This window comes from Canis aureus, chromosome 8, assembly GCF_053574225.1.
Source record: "Canis aureus isolate CA01 chromosome 8, VMU_Caureus_v.1.0, whole genome shotgun sequence".
Lineage (NCBI taxonomy): Eukaryota > Metazoa > Chordata > Mammalia > Carnivora > Canidae > Canis > Canis aureus.
Genome location: NC_135618.1, coordinates 60,239,286 through 60,246,094, shown reverse-complemented (window position 1 = coordinate 60,246,094; position 6,809 = coordinate 60,239,286). Strand labels below are relative to the sequence as shown.

At 49.3% G+C, this 6,809-nt stretch overlaps 1 long non-coding RNA gene across 1 annotated transcript; it reads left to right on the top strand.

Annotated features, from left to right (window-relative positions):
- The first annotated feature begins 3,921 nt into the window (after positions 1-3,921).
- Positions 3,922-5,831, top strand: LOC144319355 (uncharacterized). The gene is made up of 2 exons (XR_013385199.1): positions 3,922-5,396; positions 5,562-5,831. It is a non-coding gene; the product is annotated as an uncharacterized LOC144319355 (long non-coding RNA).
- The last annotated feature ends 978 nt before the right edge of the window (positions 5,832-6,809 follow it).

The window sequence follows — 6,809 nt, the reverse complement described above, 5'->3', positions numbered from 1 at the left end:
GCTGGTTACTGTGAAGGCTAAAATTTTAACAAGATAGTATGTATGACATAGTAAATGTGCAATAAACATTTGTTGAAAGAGTGAATTATTGACATTTTATGCTTCAGAAAATGTAAAGAAGCCTCCTAAGGAGGCAGGGCATGGACCTCAATAGCCATATTTTGCAGATGAGTAAACTGAGGCTCTGAGAGAGAAAGTGGTTTTCTCAAAGTGTCACTGCTATAAGGCAGCAAAGCTGGAAACTGACACAGTACCTAGATATCTACCACCTTCAATGGGCGATCACATCTGGGTAGAAAACATAGAAGGGGCTCAGGTTAGGGGGAGGTGAGGACTGGGTTCTGGGGAGAGGCCTAGCCTTGCCTTCTTGGGAGAGTCTCACCAGGAAATGGAGAGTCCCATTAAGGCCAGTGATCTTTCACTTAGAAAGTGCCATCAACATTAATGACCAGAGATTGAGTGGCTTCTGTGAGAGACTGCTAGGTGGTAAGGGAGTTCTAGCATGAGGCAGGCTTATCTCATTCATTCATTTGTTCAGCAAACACCATATGAGGCCTCTGTGGGGTTTTTTGCTGGGCTCCAGGGACACTCAGACTCATTCATTCATTGATTCATTCAGCAAATACTCTATGAGGCCTCTGTAGGGTTTTGTGCTGGGCTCCAGGGACACTTGGACTCAGGTCCCATGCTACATGGTGATTGGGGCTATGATGGAGGAAGCCCAGAGGCACCATCTAACCCATCCTGGGTCAGATGATACATCTGTATCATCCTGATGATGATACATCAGGAAATGCAGCTTGGAGGAGGTTTACCCCTGAGGCACTGAGGAGCCATAGACAGGTCTTAAACAGGAGCAGGGCTATTTGACCAGTGTTGTGGGAAGATGTGACCTGTGCAGAAGTCTAGACTAGAGATCTCTTGAGCATCTGCTCCCAGGTAGAGGTGAGCAGGAGCTGGGGCCAGGCTAAAAAGCAAGTTGCTCTTGTTTGCTGACCTTGGAACTGGGGAGAAAGATACCCAGGAGAGGCTTCTGCCATAGAATCTGCATGACTCAGTGGGTTTTAATATGAGCTGTGAAAAAGTGAGTCCTACAGGGTTCAGGCTTAGAGAGCTGGAGCAAGGGAGCCTGAGTGCCTGGCAAGGGGCAGTCGGGAGTGGGACAGTGTGGAGGATAAGGGATGACCAGTACTGGACAGGGGTGAGTCGAAGAGAAGGTGGAGCTGGAGAGAAGAGGCGCCACCAGGGAGGCAGGAGCAGAACCCAGCATGGTGTAGCAGGAACAGAGCTGCCCAGGTCAGCATACAGCACAGAGTGAGTGCTATCTGCTTTCTTTCGTGTTTATCCATTGAACAAATAGCTACTAAGCATTTGCCATGTACTAGGCACTGTTCTGTATGCCAAGACACAGCAGGGAAAAGGGACATAGGAACTGTTTTAGAGCTTACTTTTGAGAAGGGTGGGGTGGGGGATCCCTGGGTGGCTCAGTGGTTTAGCGCCTGCCTTCAGCCCAGGGCATGATCCTGAAGACCCGGGATCGAGTTCCACGTCGGGCTCCCTGCATGGAGTCTGCTTCTCCCTCTGCCTGTGTCTCTGCCTCTCTCTCTCTCTCTCTCTGTGTCTCTCATGAATAAATAAAATCTTAAAGAGAGAGAGAGAGAGAGAAGGGTGGGGTGAAACAAGTGATAAGCCAGCCCATAAGTAAGACAGACAAGTGATAAACCAGTACATGAGACAGGGTATTGGAGCTGTAAATACTAAGTACCACAAAGGACTAGAACAGAGGATGTACTTTGAAAGTGCCTGTTGCAGATGGGTACTAAGGCCAGACCTTGATGCAGAGGAGACATCTGAACTGAGATCCAAATGATGAGAAGGAGCCAAGAGGAAACAGGTGGCAGGATGTGGGAGTGGGTGTGTGTGTGTTTTAGAAGCGGGAGTCCAGGGCGGAGGGGACAGTTTCCAGGCAGAGAGAACAGCAGGTGCCATGCTCTGAGGTGGGGAGGAGGTTGGGTGAGGAGCAGATAAGATAGGACTCTGGTGGCTAGGTTGAGGAACTGAGTAGAGAAGAATTACAGATAAGCTTGGAGGAGGGGAAGGGAGCGAATCATAAAGCTCTGGCTTGCCACAGTGCCAAGTCTGGATTTGATTCTAAATATACTGGAAAACCATTGGGTTGTTTTTGTTTTCATCTGGTGGCAAAATATACATAAAAATTTACCATTTAAAATATTTTTAAGTATACAGTTTAGTGACATTAAGGACATTCACATTGTGTGCATCCATCATCACCAGCCCTTTCTAGAACTTTTTCATCTTCCCCAGCTGAAAGCCTGTCCCCATTACACACCAAGTTCCCACTCCTCCTTTCTCCAGCCCCGGGCACCCACCATTCCATTTGCTCTATGAATTTGACTACTCTAGGAACCTCCTCTAAACCACGGGGAAGTTTCAAGCAGAGTGGCAAGGTGATCTGATTTGCAAACCCACTCTGACTGCTCTGCAAATGGACTGCAGAGGGGCAAGCAGAATGGAGATGGAGGCTGGCAGAGGGCGGAAAGTAAACACTGGGAGTTGAAAGGACAGGACCGGTCTGTGGGCTGGGTGTAGGGGCTGAGGGCATCAGAGGAGATAGGAATGATGATAAGATTTTTGGCTGAGGGAGGAGGAGGATAGAGGGGCCAGTTCCTGGGGTGGCCCAGGGTTGGGGGTGACGACAGCATGGACTGCAGCATTTCAGAGGTGGAAGGGAACTTTTGCAAGCTGTCTGGTTCAAAGGTTTAAGCAGGGTTTAGTAAGCTGTGAGTGGAATATGTTTCTTTGCTGAGGAGATTTTTCCCCCTGGGGGACATGGGGAAAACTGTTCTTTCCCCAAGCTTTCGTGTAAATACTGTTCCACAGAATATGTTCTGAGAAAGGCTGAGGCCCAGGGAGGGGAAGGACCTTACTTACGATCACACAGTTGAATTAGTGGCAGCGGTAGCCCTGGAACCTAAATCTCTGAATTTCTCAGTGGATGCTCTTGCTTTTTTTTTTTACTACACCAGGTGGCAGTGTCAATGGATGGGAAAGGCAAAAAGGCCAGAGGTCCAGAGGGCAGCCAGGCAACCCAGGCCTAAATCAGCAAGGGCCCGAATGAGGATCCCACTAATGAGAGCTGCAACAGGGTACCTCTTGTGAAGCCCATCACCCTTCCTCCAGGGCAATTTCACCTACCTCCTAAACACTCAAATGATACTTTTTTTTGCCATGACACAACCCTTAAATACAACCCTTTTACTTACTTTCAATACTTATGATAGCCCATCATTTAACTTTTTTTTCTCTTCCCTTTTGTATGACAGCATGGAATTGTATATACGACCAGAAGCAGCTCTTCCAACCTCACGGGTTGTTGCTCCATGCACTAGCTCACATTACAACTGCATTTTGGTAACCTGGCTTAAAATCCACCTCACTCTGTGGTTGCTGAGATTTTACCTGCAGTTATTTGAAGCATTACAGCATGGGTTCTGGTATTAGACTGCCTAGGTTTGAATTCTGGCTTCACCACTTAACAGCTGGGTGGCCTGGGGATAGGTCACCCTCTCCCTGTGCCTAAGCTTCCTAATCCAAAAGGGGATTTACCTCTGAGAGATTGTAAGGGTTCAGTGAGTTAACAGGCAGAAGTACTTAAGACAGTCTGGCATGTAGTAAGTGATCAAGTAAGGTAAACTAACATGATTCATAGTTTACTCAGACAGAACCAACTACAGCCCTTGCACAGTCCGCCATTGTTCTCTTAGAGGAGCTTGGACTTGGGAAGTCCCAGGCACCTTTAAACGCTGTGTTAATACAAACGAGCCAGGTTATTCACTAACCCATCAACCCATATACTTTTTTTTTTTTTAAGGTTTTATTTATTTATTCATGAGAGACAAAGGGCGGGGGGGAGAGAGAGAGAGGCAGAGACACAGGCAGAGGGAGAAGCAGGCTCCATGCAGGGAGCCCGACATGGGACTCTATCCCAGGTCTCCAGGATCACGCCCTGGACTGAAGGCGGCGCTAAACCGCTGAGCCCTCCGGGTTGCTCCCCATCTACTTTTTATAAAAGTATCATTTAAATGGAGAATGGAGTTCATTTTCACAAGGTCAGCAGGGGTCAGTACATTCAAAGTCTTTGTTGCTTTTCCTGTAACAAGCCTGGAGGAGGCAGCGCGAAATGGTGGAAAAGGCTCGAATTTAGGAGTCAGTTACTCCTGTTATCCCATTGGCTGCTTGACCGTGGTGACGACCAGATTTGTTTCCTTTTCTGTCAAACAGCTGAACTCTAAGGCATTCAGAGGCATTCGGCCTAGTGTCCTCGGTTAAAGAGCTAGCATATGTATGGAAATAGTACAGTACAGGCTCTATCCAGCTGCATGTTTAAGAAACTGATTATCGAAGGATAGGGTGGGAGGAGATGTCACACAGTATTATTCTGTACTTTTTTTTTTAAGGTTTTATTTATTTATTCATGAGAGGCACAGAAAGAGAGGCAGAGACCCAGGCAGAGGGAGAAGCAGGCTCCATGCAGGGAGCCGGATGTGGGACTCCATCCGGGGACCCCAAGATCACGCCCCGAGCCACCCAGGCGTCCCTATTCTGTACCTTGTAAATGAAAAAAAAAATTGAGAAATGAACTAGCTTGCCAAAAATAAATTTTCTTTTAAGATCACCGAGTGGGCGGCCGAAGGGGAATGGGAGGGGGCCGTCGAGTCCTGACCCCCGACCCCTCCCACCGCCCCAGTCGGACCGAATTGCCGGCAGCGCTCACGCACCCGAGCCTCCACCCCTTTCCTCCCGCCGGACCTGAGCACGGACGTCGAAGCGGGTGGGGCCATCTTAACTATGGGCAAGAGGCGTTCCTAAGCAGCTTGCGGAAAGCAGAAGACGGCTCGAGGGCGAAATAAACCAAGTCATCAATACCAGACCCATAATGACGCTGTTAAATGCTTCTCCCTAAAATTGAAAGATGCTGGAATGCCACCATCTTTTTTGAGGGCGCCTTCATTTTCTCGGTCGTGGAACCACCGAGTTTGCGTAACCGACCTAGCCGTCCTAGCGCGGCCCCACCCGAGGCTACTTCCGGCCGCCGAGGCCCGGAAGAACCAGCTTCCTGGACGCGGAATCCTGGGTCGTCTCTTCCCTGGTGCGGGGGTGGGGGGCCACTGGGTACCTGGCCCTGTTCCCGGCTCCCTGCTGAGGGGCTTGTAGAGGCCGGACCAGAAGAAGAAAGGTGATAAGACCGAGGGCCGAGAATTTCGCGGAGGTAGCCGCGTATTTCTTCCCTGAGGAATGGGGGTGTCTCCGGCCCCCGCCGAGGCCGGTGTGCCGGGACGTGATCCGGGAGACCTATAGCCACCTGGCTGCGCTCGGTGAGGTCGGCCGGCCTGAGTCTCTGAAAAGGGAAGGGGGCGGGTGGGATGTGCAGGTCTGAGTGCCAGACTCGCCCCCACTTCAGCCCTAGCCCCCCTTCAGCCCTAGGATGACTTCCCCACCAAATCGGCCTAACAAATTTATAACTAAGCCTCTTCGCCCAGGCCGGACTACTCTCCAGTGCCTTCCCAGGACTTTCTGCAAAACGTTCAGAATCTGTGTACTACGGCGTCAAGGCCCGTGGCCTGCTAACCTCCAATTCAAACGCAATCTCTCTCTACAAATGATCCCATCGGTTCCAGCTACAAGGAATCTGTTTTTTGGACATCTAACTTAATGAGCTAATCTAACATCTTTCAATGCCCTTTTCAAATGCCGTTTTTAATAAATTCCCCCTGGAACTCTTCTGCCCCATGCAGGAAGTCTCAGCTGCAGCTCCCTGTCTATCTCTATAACTGCCTTAAGGTCTCCGCACCTGTGCTCCTAGTGCTCATAGATATAAAAGAAAGAAAAAAAAAAATATATATATATATATATTCATTCATGAGAGTCACAGAGAGAGAGAGAGAGAGAGGCAGAGACGCAGGCAGAGGGAGAAGCAGGCTCCATGCAGGGAGGCCGATGCGGGACTCCCATCTCAGGACTCCAGGATCAGGCCTCGAGTTAAAGACAGCGGCTCAACCACTGAGCCACCCAGGCATCCCTCTCAGTGTAAATTTAGAGCTTACTGTAAACTTAGAGCAGGAACCTTATTTTGGTTAACCAATGTCTCCAACACCTAGAACATCTAGAACAATGCCTGCCACACAAATAATGGCCAATATATTTTCATCAAATGAATGAATGAAGTGTTTAGGGTTCTTCCCTAAGTGCTGAGTGCTTAGGGTTCTTCTCCCGGATTCCCAGACCCCAAATCAGCCCTCATCTCCTGGGTGGAGCAGGTGCCCTAGCTGTGAGGTGTAGATGCTCAGGGTCCCCAGGAAGATGACTGAGAGAAAGATGAGAAGTGGGGGTACTATTCGAGGTCCAGCTAGAAGGGAATATGTTTTGTTGAACAGGAAACCCCATCTATGTGTTACTTACCACTTTTTGCTGACCTGAATTTATGATAGCCGCTGGGGACTAGGATCTTGACCTTCTCTTTCTCACTTAATTGAGGCATCCAGTGGTCAGGTCACACTGTACAAGTCAAATTCTAGGTCAGTGGCAGCATGTGAATTAAAGTTTAGGATGGCAGCAGTTCACGTTCTGTCTCTAGGTGCCTGTGTCTTAAAACAGCTGTTGAGGGGATCTCTTTGGGTTGGTCCTGAAGTGGGAATGTCCCTGACTCGTGACCGACCACCTCAATTGGTCAACATGATCTCGATGGGTGCTTCCAAGGGGCTAGGTACCCATCTGCGGTTGTGAGAGTT